Source organism: Anopheles arabiensis, chromosome 2 (genome assembly GCF_016920715.1).
Source record: "Anopheles arabiensis isolate DONGOLA chromosome 2, AaraD3, whole genome shotgun sequence".
Classification (NCBI taxonomy): Eukaryota; Metazoa; Arthropoda; class Insecta; order Diptera; family Culicidae; genus Anopheles; species Anopheles arabiensis.
This window is the reverse complement of record NC_053517.1, coordinates 3,751,882-3,767,489: the sequence shown is the minus strand read 5'-3', so window position 1 is coordinate 3,767,489 and position 15,608 is coordinate 3,751,882. Positions and strand designations below refer to the sequence as shown.

Below are 15,608 nucleotides of genomic sequence, written 5' to 3'. Positions count from 1 at the left end.
CTTTTATCGTATGCCACATTTTCCCATGCGAATGTTCGGACGTCCAATCGAGACGGCCTTTGATCGGGCGGACATCAAAAGGACTTTCATCCCTATCGTTCGTTCCGCCGGGTCGGACATCAAGGGCCAAGCGGCAGCTATCAACACCACATCTCCGGCTCTCATCACCATCATCGTCAATCGATCCGACAAACGATTTCATCCGGAAGCACACCCAAGGTCCCAAAAATGACCCTCGCTCCCACACACGCACACAGCGACTTACGGTAAAGGGTAACCCCAAAAAACCCACCCAGCATCTGTCATGCCAACAAACGAACTAAGTCTAAATGACGTAAGGAATTGATTTGCAATTACAATTCCTGCACCCGAACGCAACTTTACCGCACTTCGGGCAGGCAGGCGCTGGTATTAAATGATAAAACAATGGTGTAAAAGCTGTTGTTTTCCTCGGAGCACTATTCTCCTCTTCCACCTCTCTATCTCTCTCTCCTGCCCAATGCAGACTTCAATCCAAGAAAGCCAATCTCGACGAAACGAAATCAACATAATGGCAAATGGAAGTACACAAGTGCACACTCCCAGGTAGTATCACTCGAGGGACGCAAAGGGTTGTGCAGTGGCAGAGCGTAAGTGAGTGATTTGGTAAAAGGATTTACCTTTAGCTTCCTTCCCCGTTAAAGCCTTTACTATTGGCGCGTCGGTTCGCCTTTTGCGAAGCAAATGGGGTGTGCGCATTTCATATGGTGCCACCAAAGTCGTCGTCGAGGTCGTACCGGAGAAGGATTGCGAGTCGTTGTAACCGTCGTCGACGGCATAGGATTGCAGAATCCTACCATTCGCATTAGGTCGCAGGTGTTACTATCCGATGTCGATCGAATGGAAGAATGGCAGCAATCAATTGCTACTTGCGCACTTTTCTTACACCCTGTGGGAAGGACGGAGTGAAATCGATAAGCAGGAATGGGGGGCGACGTTCGCATTGACAGCGTAAGGGAATAGCGCTTTGGATAGCGTGGAGAATGTTTTGTTGTTGTGCTGCTGTGCCTCAACCGTCAAACCTTGTTACGTGTCAATTGAACACGTTAAGGGTTAGGCTCAAATACGATTTAAAAGAGTTGTGCGTGGCGGGTTATTGATATTTTATGAGCCTTTAAATGGTTTGTTGATTCTGGAGTGAGTGAGAAATCTGTTACAAGAAAAAGTGCTATTCCATAATGTGAATTTCATACCCCCAGACACATCTGATTTTCCCAAATAAAGCCATCCATTTTATAAGCACAATTTAATCCCCCGTTTTTTACATTACACTTGAACGATTCACACACACACGCCCGCGAGATTTCCCGAGTGTGTAATATCGCTAATTAAAATCACTTAATCGCACATCACACACTCTCCGTCTTGCGGATCGATCGCAAGAAGAAGGAGCGTGAGCAGCAGCCCCGTCATCATCCTGCGCCACCATCAACCAAACATCAACTACCAGTACTCCAACATATGTTGCGACATCCTGCGACGAGCCAGCGGTGTGCGGATGCGGACGGGTGTGTAAAATCAATGTACCACCGCCAAGACGCCCTCTCTTGTACGCTTGATTGTACCGTCGTCTCGATGGTGAAACCGATACACAGCAAAGTGGAAAACGATTCCTGCCAGAATTGAGCATGCCAAACACACACACACACACACACACACACACACGCCACATGTGAGGCAGTGAAGTGCCGACTTGAGCACAGTGTCCCCGAAAACAATGTCACAGGAGGTAGAATAAATATTCTATTAGAATGTCAAATCGCGCCACTCGTTACGCCCCGCCACCGACGATAAGCAACTCCTTTCATTTCTTTTGCTTTTCTTTTCCACTTTTCCATTTCACACCCGGGCTCACTTGCCCGCGTTGTAAAATATGCATATTCTTGAGTAGGTGGCGGTAGCAAAAAAGGGGGCAGCAAAAAAAATCAAACAGCCACTAAACATGGAAAGGAAGGGCGTGTGTTTTTCATGACTTTTCCCATTCGCACCATGTATACTGGTTGGGTGTATTGAAGGACCTTAAAGGATCGCATTTTCACCGCCGGCATTGAACCTGATGTACTGGTTCTATTTTTCGTTCAATAGCTTGCCCTCTTTCTTCCTCCCCTTCTTACCATCTTACTAGTTCTTCTTCAGTGCAAGTGTTCGTCATATTGATGCTCCAGACACGTTAGAGAGCTTGTCAATATTTTTCGCACCAGCAACAACACGTTCCCACCGATGATGCTGAGCACGATGAAGCAGTTCGGGAAACTCTTCTTTTTTATGCAAAAGACGCGCAACTGATAGCGCTCTACCAGGCAGAACCGAATGTGGGAAAAAAAGATGTCACACCAATCGATCGATATCACAAAACTCCTCTAGCGGGTCCCTACGGCTTCTTTCGCTACGAACGCCAATTGACTGCTACTGAAGGGTGACCCTCGTGTGCGAGTGTGCGTGTGTGTATGCCTTGGCGAGCGGAAACGCAAACAAACGCCAGCCACAATTGGGAAGCAAACTTCCGGCGAATGTTTATTGCGAGCAAATCAGATACCGACACGAACGGGTTAGGATTTTTATTTAGTCTCTCCGTCCCTGCTCCGACCGTGCTTCCGGTACTTCCTGATACAATCGAGCAATACGCGCTCTGGTTCCTCTATTCACCTGACTAAGGGTTGTTTCTTTTTCGAGTGAACGAAGAAAGTACCGCAAAACAGTTTCTCGGAAAATTCGGATAGAATGTGTAGTGTTCATTTTTCCGCTTTTTTTTTGGCATCGTTGGTAAATTGTTAGCCTTTCCGGAAGGACTCCTATTGGAATTGATTTATCCACTACCACCCCCGACACCGGGCTGCCGGAGACACTTTCCCGGACTCGAGTCAATCGATTTTCAAACACAAGTCCACATTAGTAGATGAAGGATAAGTTCACTGGCGTTCACCGGGAGGCAGGCTTTGTTCCGAAAACCCTCCTGCTGTTGACTCTGTCTGGACATTGTTGTTCCGCAGTGTTTTCGAAACGATTGAGCCAGCAGAAAACCTTTTATTTTCATCCCACACACACACACACACACACACACACACACACCCTTATACGGTTTATGTAACGAAAGGTGAAGCAATTCTAGCGGCTCGAAGGGAAACTCAATTGACATTATATCGGTCACAGATACACGTTGGCCGCAGACAAACGGAAAATCGAATCGATTTTCTAACGAAACTGCCACCACAAGCGACGCGACGGACGACAACAACAATTCTGGACCATTTTTAAGTATCTCTTTAATATTCATTACCTCTCTATTAGGGGCAGAGGCGACGATTTATACAAATATTTACCCATTCGAAGGATGGCTTCCATTCTCCATCTACACCGAACTGTAACGGCAAAAGGAGCTTGCGCCTGCCTGCACAGTGCGAGGATCCAATCGAACGTGAAATATCAGCCGGCCGGAAAAGCCGTTTACCACCACGATGGGAAACAAATTCGGTGACAAATAGTCGCTGCTCCGTCCTAATAATCACCCGGGCATCGGAAACCCATCGTCGCCGTTGCCGTCTACTTGCGACTTAGCGACCAAACTTCAGCGGCACGTGACCGCCGTCTCTATTTGCTAGCGGTTAGCGACTTAGTGGATAGAAGAGGAGGAAGTAGATGGATCGGACCGGTTGCCCCCACCACGCGTGGGAGTTATAAATTTGTCTCGCGCGCTTTAAAGCAACGAAAGGACCCGACGTCCTTGGGCAACGGGTTTTTCTTTGCTGAGTCTGACATTGAGACTAGCGAATTTCAACCCACCAAAGGAAATTATACATTTTTGTGAATATCTTAAAGCTTGCAAATCATGTTAAAAAAGAGATACTAAAAATACGACATTTTATAATAGAATGATTTTGTCGTTCAGGAAAAATGGATTGAAGAGTGACTTCAATTACGGTTACAGCTTCAATGCTTTTCCTGGTAGCGCTGTAGTTGTGCGGTAAGAGGACTCAGTAAACAGAAGCCTTAACCAGCTCACCACCAATGCTGGCCGTCAGTTACTTGAGTTTATTTTTTACCCTAACCTATCACACCCTGGAACCGCTTCTTCATACACTCCAACCACGACAGCAGCGGCGGTGTGGCCCTGGGTTCAAGATTGTGCACACCAACAGAGGCGAGAAACAACACAGGCGCCAGATTATGCGCCAGCGACGACACTTTAATAAGGCTCGTCCCAATTATACACTAAATTGCTAATCGGATTTGTTTTATTGGTATCGGTAGAAAGGAGAAAAGTCTTCCGGCGAAAAGCGAAGGTTGTTTTCTTTGCTAAACAGTACCCGGACGATGACGGCTGGCAAGTTTGTGCGACGACGCGGTAAGATGACCCCGCATAGTCTGTCCCATCATTTGGGGCGAACGAGAGTTTATGAAGCAAGCGGCGGGAACACGCAGGATTTGCATTTGAGTGACAGTTTGCGTTGCGTGGCGGGCGTCGGAATGGCGCAGGAACGGACGCAGGAAAACCCTGTCAAACGGGACCAACAAACTTTTCATCGGGCTGCGTCAGCTTGTGCGTAGCAGGCTAGCTGGAGCGGCGTTTGCCAGTGTTTAGAATACATTTGTGTTTTTTTGGGGAGAGGATTTCCCTCTTTTTGTTGTCATCCAAAGCGCCAAGCAATTCATTAAATTGTGAAACGAAACACCAAGTTACAGACGAAACACAAAAAAGGCCCACAATGGACGGATGCCGCATGGGAGCTCGGAAAGGAGACGCTTGGAAAACAATTGATTATTTTGTGAGCTTCTAGGGTTTTTCGGGGCGAAATGAATAACATTAAAGTTGGGCTAGAATGGCATTTAATTAAGCCGGATGAATTGGGGAAAATTGCTGATGAAACTTGGTTAGTTGTATGCTGGTTGGCAAAAATTAACTTAATTACTTTCATCATAATCGATTGCTTTCGGTCTTTTCTTAGTTTGGAATGGGTTGTGAAAGTTTGGAACTAATCCGTCTGAGAGCTGCACAGAATCGAATCGAGCTACTGTTTCTATTATTTCTGTCATTTAAGTAGCATTTCAAACAGCAATGTACAATATGGAGCAGCTAGAAAGAAACTCGAAACTTGTCAGCTTGAAGGATAATTATCTCATATTTTAAATTACTAAACATGTCATTTCATGATCAACGAACCACAGAGCGCGTGTGACTCAGCAGACAAAGCTGTACCGGGAACCGATAATTAATTGAAACACTAAACCCACCGCAACAACTCCGAACGACAACATTAATTGATCGATTAGGTTCGGCAAGTGCAATCGCTCCCAATGTATCACTTTCAACCTATTTTTTGCACCCTCCGGGAGTTCCTTCCTGGTTGGTTGTATCGCATTCAGACGGTTCAGAGCACGTAGCGTCATCGAAACTGCACAACCGGGGTCAACCAAATTGGCCAGCTCGCGGGGCAGGGAAGGCGGCAGAAGGAGGTATTAGCGGCACTGCGGAATCGGAAGCGAAATCCATCCATCTTTGGGTGACAGTTATTTTCTCGTCCGTCGGTCGTCATCCGGCTCGGCTGCAGCGACTCAGGGCTTATGGTCGGTGAAAGATAACGCCCTCTCTATCACTTACACCATCGTCCCCCCTCGCATCAAATCAATCACCGAGCTGGCGCGCTTTTTTGTGCTTCCGGAACCAAACGTCTTCGATTCCACCTCGAAGCCTGACTACCGGGGGGGCTGTCTGGAAGTTCGAGCCATAGTCAAACGGAAAACCGTCCTCCTCAATCACTCTCGCTTGCGTTTTTATCTGCCCATTTATTTTTTGCCCTCCAATCCACCCATCCCACTGACGCATAAAATATATCGCGGGCTTGGGGAAGTTTCCGCAGGCACGATCACCACGGCACGAAACGCGAAAGCGCGACAGAAAAATCACCCTCGATAGCGATAAAAGCGATGGAATGTTTTAAATCAATTCAGTTTCCACCACCGACTCTCGTCTCGGTCGTGAACGGCGATATCTAAATATGAAGCAGTAAGAAGTAAACAATCCAACGCTTTTTAAACGCCGGTCCGGAGGAACACGATTGAGTGAATTATTCTTGAGCAACTTTTTTTGAGCGAGACAATATTTACCATCGAAATAATCACACCGAATGCGGGTGAGTTTTTCCCAACCCCAGAGGTAGCCGGTATTAGCGATGTCCCCTCTAACGGTGTATTTATGTCATCAATCAATTTGCATAACTATGGCCGACTTTGGCTGATATGAAATTCACACAACTGAGACGTTTCTTGGAATTGTTCTAAATTTACTTTAGTGAGCGCTTAAAGAAGCCTTCCAATGGATGGGGACAACAAATATTGCTCTACTTCGGCATAAAAGAAGGACACTTCTGATGAATGGCAAAGTTTGAGCGGAACATTCTCAAGAAGCTGACGCATGGGAAATTAATATTCATCCCCTAGCGTTGGCCGTACCGGACATTCAATCGTGTCCCGGCAATCCATGCGTCCAGTCCGACCGAGTAATCTATTATTGCCACCCACCAATCCTCCTTCTTCTCTACCAATTCTTCTCCATTTGTTTGTTTTCCCTTCGCTCGGCAGTGAAGTGAGCGCACACAGAAAATGATTTGACCTTCTTCTTGCGTGCCCCCCGGGAGTGGACAACGTTTCATATCGCACGACACTCATCATCATCATCATCATCGTAACAACCTGTGCCCCAATCGAACAGTGGCCCGCAAAAGAGCACCTGCCTTCGGGGCGGCTTCAGTCGAGCGTACTGAATAACAAATATTAGATACCACCGGGCAAGTCCAAGGGCAAGGTCGAAGGCATTGGTTTAGCCTTTCTGCTTTTATTTTCGTCGCCTCCCGACCACAGCATGGTGTACGAATCGATTCACAAACTATGCTCCTCCACACACTTTCACGTTATGTGCATACACAAACAAACATCCACGCGTGCAAACGGTTGTTCTTTTTTCGATTTTCAGCATGCTCGCTTTTCATTCATTTTCATTTTGTGTGTGCATTTTAATTTCCTTCGGCCTCCCCCCGGTCACGGTCAGTGGAATTTTTGCATCGTTGACTACGGAACTAAAAACAGAACTCATCAGGCACGAAACTGATGAGTGGAAATTTATGTTTCATTCAGCAGCGTGTGATCCGGATTGAAACATCAACCGCGTGCAGAGCGTACAGAAACAACAGAATCCACATAGGAAATGGAACAAATGAAATGCAAACCGTTTTGTGGGTGAATTGTAAACGTGATAGCGTGGCTTTGAAATGTTCCTACGGGAATCGTTTGTTTTTAAAAAGATTTATGTGTTATTTCTGTGCTTGCAGTAGATCAGCATCAGCTATACTGCTTCATTGCCATGCAGAATTATTTTGCAATAATTTTGGATTCCATCTAAACATTATTTCAAACCGATTTTCTCGCCACGTTTAAACAGAATTGAATGATACTAAAAAAAACTCATTCTGCGCATCACTTCCAATTCATTCACAAATGTGCGTTCCAGGAAACAGAATGCTGACTCTATTCCGTAACACTATTTCGGGGCCAAAGTTAGGCGTTGCAAACAAGGCTAAAAACTATGCTAACAATCTGGCCAACTGCTGCCTGCAGGGCTCGCTCAGCTCGAGGCTCACAAGGGCAAGACTCAAGGGACGGGAAGGAACCCGTAGAAAGTCCAAACCAGTACAAAAACTATCTTTTGGACGTAAGTCGCAAAACAACATTAACACGTTAGCACACCGCAGGCACACCATGGTGTGTGTGTGTGTGTGTGTGCCAGGTTGCCCGAAGCGACCGATTCGTCCGTCGACTTTCGGAGCCTTCGCTATCGTTGCGGGCTGATGAAAAGCGCCCGCACGTGGCGTGCATGGAGGCAACTCATAACTCTTAACATGAAACCCCTCACACACACAAACGAACACAGAAACACAATATGAAGAGTGTTTCGACCGACGACCCGGTTTGGTGGTGGTTCGGTAACATTTAAGTTATTTCCCGCGGGACATAAACCGGTCGTCGGTCGCTACTGGATTCGATCCGAAAGCTCGCCCCGGCCACAGAAGAGACTCAAGTATCGACCGGTACACTACACCACCACCCTGTGCACAGTTCTGGAGTGGCCATTTATAAAGCGAATTTCGTGAGGTTACCGTCACGGACATTAAAGGAAAATGAGTCCCGTCGGACACACGCCCTCTTGCACTCTCTCTTTCTGTCTCTTTCTTTCACTTTCGCCACACCCGGAGTCCGGACGAGGGCGCCCGAAGCTGGAATGTGTCTCCAACATTTTTGCCAACCCAACCCGGGCAGCAATTCGTCTCTTGGAAAGCAAAATAAAAAAAGAAAAACAACTGTGACGTGCCAGCCACCGCCATCACCTGGGGCTGGTAGAAGGAAAAAGAAAGCGCTCACACGCGCCAAGGTGCAAAACGTGACCAGAATTTCTGGGCTGTCCCTTCTGCCCGCCGGTGACACTAATGGACTTATGTTTTACTTACCTCTCCCGGCGGCCAAGCCTTGCCTTTGATTGAAAGGTGCGTATAAAATTTTATGAGGGCTCGGTTGGAAACAAACAAAAAAATGCCCCTCCCAAACCCCCAATTGGTAAGTTGAGGATGACGCATCATTGAAACGAGCCGTTAATAGACGGATTATTGTCCTCCCGTGACTAATCCGATCAGCGATAGATCGCCTGCCTGGGCTGAGAGGGCCGAGAGCAAATGGGCGGAAAAAGGATTTGCCATCAATGTTGAGGCGCGGCAGCGGGGCATTTCTTTTCCCCGGGGTTGTTTGGAGCCGCTTGTTTGGTTGTAATTGAATTATGCCCATTTAGGGAGTGAGCTAAGAGGTGTTATTGCTTAATTACGGATCATTCATGTCGCCGTGGTGAGTGATTTCCAAGTTTCGAAGTTAACGCCAGTTCGGTCAATTTGCGTATGGAGCTAATTTTAAAACACTTTTCACGAGCTTTAAAGCTTCCGTGTCTCGTATTTATAGACCAGAGTTGATAGCATTTGGGGACGGTCCCGCAGTTCAGTCGTCAACTCGAACGACTCAATAACATGCCCGTCATGGGTTCATGGGTTCAAGCCTAGAATGGACCATTCCCTCGTTGCAAGGATTGACTTATCCGGCTTACGTGTGGTAATGAATTAAGTCTCGAAAGGCCCTGTACAGGCCGGCATATCCGCGTAGGACGCTAAATAGAAGAAGAAGAAGAAGTTGAGAGTCTGATTTCAAAGAACCCGTACAACTCGACCGTGTTTTGCAAGTATCGTCTGACACAAAATGCTAGCCCTGTAACTCAGCCCCCATCCATCTGCACCCGAAATTCATTCCCATATGCAAATCGTACCACAATTTTACGCCGGCAAAAGAAAGTTTGTTTTTTTCTTCTGCCGCGCTGCTTGATTGAGCATTTCTCTTCCACTTCCTTTTCTTTTCCAGCGCATGTTTTACGCCTTTTTACGCGCTTCGCGGCCCTCGCGTGACATCGGAAACTTGCCGATGGTACGCTGATTAATGCTAATGGTGGACGACTTTCAGGGGCGCTCCCGCAACCTTCCGCACTTAATATGTGGCCGATGTTGATTTTCGTCACCATGGTGAAAGCGATGCGTTCCCCTTGGCCTCTGGCACAACATGCACGAGAAGCCTGCACGTGCTGGGAAAGCGGCCAGCGGCGCAGTCTGCCGTCGCCGCGGGTCTCCGATTTCGATCCGGATGTTTTGAATTTTCTATTCCGTCATCGATACTCGCACTGGGCGGTTGATTAGCACACTGGTAACTGTTTCGAGTAGCGTGTGAGTGTTTGATGTGCTGTTTTTTTTTTTGCTGTTGCTGCTTTCCCTAATCGACAGCCCTTTTGGAGTGACCATGGGGGATGATGCTAGGCGCTGGGCAATTTCAAGGCGAACGAAAGTGGCGGCTCGGGGTGGTTTTGTTTACCCCCCAGGCCAAACGGCGCGTAGCAACGAGCACAATAAACAAATTTCTGTTTGCGCTCGATTACACCGACTGACGCGAGAGGTCGAGGTCCTTCCTCCCCTTCTGTGGCCGACCCGAACCTTAGCCGTTGGGCGGTGGTGGTCGATGCAGCAAACAAAATGTTGTTCCCGGTCGCTTTGATGTTTGTGTTCTGCGGCGAACTTGTGCGTGGGGCTGCGTGCTTTTTTTATGTTGCGAAACAGGTGCGCCCGCTACCACCGGAAGGAAAACAAATTCATCGTTTCATCTCAGGCCAAACAGGCGCCGAAAAGCTGTCGCTGGAAGGCGTCGCTAAACGCGTAATGATGGTTACAAGTTGCCACGGGGGGGGGGGGAGTGTTGTTTTCTTGACCATCGAAAAAAGGACTTTAGCTTATGAATGGGGGAAAAACAAATCCGACGTAACAAAAAAAAAGGTGAGTTTCAATTGCTTTGCTGGTCAAAGCACGAGCGAATGTAACGCCTGGGTAACGCATCGTAACGACGGCATCGGCCATGGAAAACGTTGCGCGCGGACGAACAACGTGCAAAACAAAAATACAACGCCATCGCTCCTCCCACCCTCCCCCATTCGCCTCCACGTGGGATTATGCTGCCAGCCAGAATGGGGAGAAGACAACCCGCGTGGCAGCACCCATACATTGGCAGGCTCTGTGCTGCTACGCATGCAAGTTTTATTTCACCCTCGCGCCCTTCGTCGCGGGAGGAAACGGACCTGTCGGGTTTTCTCCCCCACCAGACGGCCAACGTAAACCGGACCCGACGAGTTCTTTCCATTGGGGTCTCTCTGTACGAGGCGAGGTACACGGTGGTACGAATCGATACCGTCAGGAGGACATTTAACGTTACCGTTGCAATATTTGTACTTTAAATTACGTCTTACGTATTGTCAGGTTTGAAATGAGCCACAATCCACAACCTCAAGTTGCTCTGGAAGACAAATAGTTTAAGAATCCCTACCAAAAGTTTAAGAAATATGGCCTTTGTATGCCTATTAATCTGAGTTTGAATGCAGACGAGGAATTCGGTAGATAAAAGAGGTAGTTTGAGAGCTTATAAAGCATGCTCCGGACACATACTAAAGTTTATTGATCGTCTCATTCATAAAAATTAAGCCATAACTCCCAAAACCATACCGAATGAACAGTTCCCAGACCAATTTCAACCATTTCGGAGAGTTTTTTACCTCCTCATTCATAAACAATTGACCCAATGCTTTTCCCATCGTGCCAGAGAGTTCCCCCGGGGAAGCTTTTGCCGTTCGGAAGGAAGCTCCGGGTTACTGCTGTTTGGCTGCAAACAAAAAGGGGGAATTCAACCATTATTCCTCCGTCTGCTGGACGGCAGGGAACCCAACCGAAGGGTTGATTCGATCAATTCCCTACGACCTGTTTCGTAGCGGGTTCCTTCCATTGAAAGGGCTCCTAACATTGGGACTTGCTCGCTGCTGTTGGGTTTTCGATTTGCCGCCGCTCTTCCATTCTGCGCTTTCACGGTTCATTCGTTCGTTCGTGTTCTTTTCGCCTGCCCATGGAATGCAGTCGAGGCAGGTCGGACGCAACCACCGCCGCGCGCCCGCTGCTTCAAGGTGTATGAGCATGTGTGTGTGTGTGTGCAGAGGAAAATAACAAAATGAAATCGAGCTGAAACAAACAACGCGCGGCAGTGTGGTCGCCGCGATGACGGACCAAAATAATGTTGAAACAAAAAAAAACGATTAAAAAACAGCAAAAAATACTTACATTACGCATCAACAACACAACGCCATCAACAGCATGTCCGTGTGCGTGTTTCTAGGTATGTATGTGTGTGTGTGTGTGTGTGTGTGTGTGTGTGTGTGTGTGTGTGTGTGTGTGTGTGTGTGTGTGTATGTGTGTTTGTTTGGTTGCGAGGTAATGTAAATTAAAGAAGAACATGTTGTGGGGGGGGGAAACAACCCAACCAAGCAGCGAACTTGTGTTGTTCGAGAATAATAGAAGCCTTCACCATGGCGACGCGGGCTCGAACGTCACGATCGCGCGTTACTACCACATACAGACACGTGTGCCCTTTCCGCGTGTTTTGAATCACGCCCAAAGATGGTGGGGAAGGGAGGAGGGAGGGTGGAGGTCCGTAAAACCAAAAAATGCAAGCCAGGCGCAACGCGTTGTCGATGACGGTTGGCCATCGATGGTGTTCGACTGGTTTCGTTTTGGGGGGGCTCTGTCCGTCACACAGCCCACACACACACACACAAACAACCAACACGCTTTGGGGCCACTGGCTGCAGCAGATGTGTGTTAGATCCCAAAAGCCTCCCCAACACCAAGCCCTAGACGCGGCCGCGGCTCTGTCTCTGTGTGTGCTGCTCGCTTGTGGCTCTCTCGCTCTCTCTCTGTGTAGGTGCGTTCTCGCGTATTTTTATTTTATTCGCGGATAAACTGTTTAAGCAAACACACCGATAGCTCCGTTTTCATGCTGTGTGTGTGTGTGTTGCTGCCACGCATACATGGCCAACAGCGAGAGCAGACGAATAACAAGAAGCGGACAGAAAAAGATATTTTATCGGTTCGCGATAATGTGCACGTTAATAGCACCACGTAAAGAACCAACCAAACAGCCGCGTGGGGTAAAGAGAGGCAAAAAGGGAAGCCAAATGATGACGGTACCGAATCAGCCCTGGCACACACACACACATACACACTTTGCCAATAGAACAGGGGGCAGTAGGAGAGAAATAGCGAGTCAACAAAAAAATACAAGACGGCCAGACATTGGATCGTTCCAGCATAAAAATTCGCGAGAAAAGTCGCTCCCCGAAAACTGGCCCCGTCGTCGTCGTCGTCGTCGTCACACGTTCTTTTGCGTCTTTGTATGTATGTCACAGAGAAGCACCGTTTAACGGATCAGCATTTTTTACTGCACGCTGAGTTCGTGCTGGAACCGGAATAAATATTGCTACGCCAATTGGTTTGCAAATCGCCCAGCCCAGGTGGGTGCCGGGAGGGGGAAGAGCATGGGGAAGGAGCATAACTTTGGTTGCTCACGATCGCGCCGAGTTGCGCCAAGGTGGCATTAATTTCGCGATCAAATCAAATCCGGCGGCGCACAAGGATTAATTTAACGGCTAAAGTAGATTGGGAATTGGGCGAGCTGGACGATGCTTCTTGTACATTAGGACATTTTCCTATATTTTTACCCCTCTCTGGTTTATGTTGAATAACCAATTGTATGATTGTTGACCCGGTACAAACCTGATTTTGAAATTGTTGTAATTGTGTGAATAACGCACCTCCTTTTTGCCGTCGTACGACGAATCTTGTTGGAGTGCTTACGATCAGGATTTAATTTCAAAATACACAAAACACAGCTCACACTTGTTAACACTGAGGACAATAATCAACACTCTGAGGAGCTACAATTACATAAACTACACAAATGCTCCTCCTTTTTGCACTTGGCTTCACACACTTGGCTTTCTTTTAACGCCTTATTTTGTTGTTGTTGCTAGAATCAAAAGAAACATAAATTTTTCACCGCACAACTATTTTGACACATCGATCGACACTTGATGTAACGAAAGAAGGAAAGAAAGAAGGAAATAAAAAAAGCACCACTCCTTCGCCTCCTCTTCGATCGGCTTTACGGCTTCACCTTGCTTCTTCACACGATCGAAAAGCCCAAACCACACACACACACACGGCCACTTATCCACACACATACACACAGGCCCAGGGAAAAGGCCATCGCCTCCTTTTTCTTGAGACGTTTTCTCCCGTTTTCGCTTCGCCCGCCTCACTCGCACTCGCACAGCAAAGCGCAGCAGAAACCCTAGACGCAAAAGCTATTCACCTTTTATGAGATGCCCTTTAAAACAGGTAACGCCGATATGTGTGCCGCGCCGTGTTTGGTACATTCAACGAACCAACGGAACAAACACAACGCAACGCAATGCACATCGCACAGGTAGCCCGCCGGCCAGGCCAGGGGGAACCCTCGGTGGGCCCCTCGGTGCAACTGCACGCAACCAAAACACTCCACCACAGCTCTGGCCGATAATGCACCAGGACAGGACGGGCCGGGGGAGAAGATGGCGACAAACGAAAACAAACGACACACACACACACACACACTTGCCACGCACCGTTTGAGACGCCGTCCAACCAGATTCACGTACACAACCTGTGCGTTTCCCGTCAGGACTATTTCTTCTCTGGTTTGAGTTTTTTTTTGGGGAGCGAAACTTTAAGACATCGAACGGGGACGGTTCTGGCGCTGAAGACGTGTTTGATGCTTTAACGCAACATCACAGTGGAATGGTGGTGTAGATAGAAGAAGCATCGGGAAGTTTCATCACAGTAGCCGGCTTTAGAACTTGAACTCGCTTGTGTGTGGTGGACTGGCACTGAACTTACTGTATCGCGAGCAACTGTTGACTCATCTTGCCATGTTGTTTTCTGTATCAAAATTGTATTTGGCCAAATGTTTCACATTCTTCGACGATAGTCAGCTGACGACAACCATTCCGCCGAACGAATCACGGAACACCCTTCACCGGTTACAAGACCACTTTGCTCTCAAATCCCGGCGATTCGCATTTTTGTTTAAATACACACACCATTCCGCCTTTCGTGAACCAAGCGTATTAGCAGCTCACATCTACACTGATACTGCAAGAATTCCGATTTCTGCGCTTTTTTTTTGCTCCGTCGACCAGCCCGCAGAAAAAAACACACGTCACAGCAGACACACGCCCGGAATCTTTTACCGTTGACTACGGGCGGCTACGCTAGCTTCAGTACCTTTCGTCGGCTTTCCCGATGACGACTGAGGAAAACCTGTTTTTCCGGCTCGCAGCAAACCCGGAAAACTCACGCGACACAATCGGACAAAAACAGCGGCGTACGTACGTGCGTCCTACTACTCGCGAGAACAGCAACAGATTGAGAGTGCGAAATGGGAGAGCAGCACCCGAAAGCTTTTACGAACGAAGGCGTGACAGTGTGCGTTCCATTGCCGCACAGTGGGCAAGGCATACAGTGCATTTCGGATAATGCTGATTTGAAACTAAAATTTATTTATTTTTCTTTCTAAATATTGTAACAACAAACGATTTCGTTACACGAATGTTTATTAATTGCATTGTTGTATAAATGTGCATGAAGTATTGTATCTTTACAGATTCTATAATACGCAAAACATACAGCAAGTGCTGCGTCGCTGCTCACAATACAATTCAGAGAGATTTAGTTTGATCAATAGCCCATAGTGCAATCAGGGCATATGTGTTATACAAACGGTCATTACCGCTCGGATATCTCGCAATAGTGCTTTGTTTTTCAAAATGTAGCAAATTCAATTCACATATCAACCACTTGCATCAACATCATTGATTGAATCATTATTATCGTATGTTTCTAGGTAATTTATCTTTTGCATTCACTACCACTGTGCATGCTTGGCGCGAGCCGATAGCGCACTCTAGTGGACACTAGTGAAAGCTTTGATTTACAAAAGTTCGTTAATGCACACTGGCCGCGCCTTTCAATTAAATTGGTAAAATATTTACGATTTTCGCATAAATCACGCGGTTAAAATCATATATT

At 47.4% G+C, this 15,608-nt stretch overlaps 1 protein-coding gene across 12 annotated transcripts in view; it reads right to left on the bottom strand.

Moving 5' to 3' along the window:
* LOC120893244 (myb-like protein AA) overlaps positions 1 to 14,940 on the bottom strand; it is a 78,914-nt gene extending 63,974 nt beyond the window's left edge. For 2 of the 12 annotated variants that reach the window (XM_040295021.1, XM_040295032.1), the window contains exons 1-2: positions 14,805 to 14,933; positions 13,257 to 13,509 (exon numbers count right to left, since the gene is read on the bottom strand). The gene's annotated coding sequence lies outside the window, so the exon portion shown is untranslated. The other 10 variants (XM_040295029.1, XM_040295023.1, XM_040295022.1 and 7 more) reach the window with 10 other exon arrangements.
* Between the last annotated feature and the right edge of the window lie 668 nt (positions 14,941 to 15,608).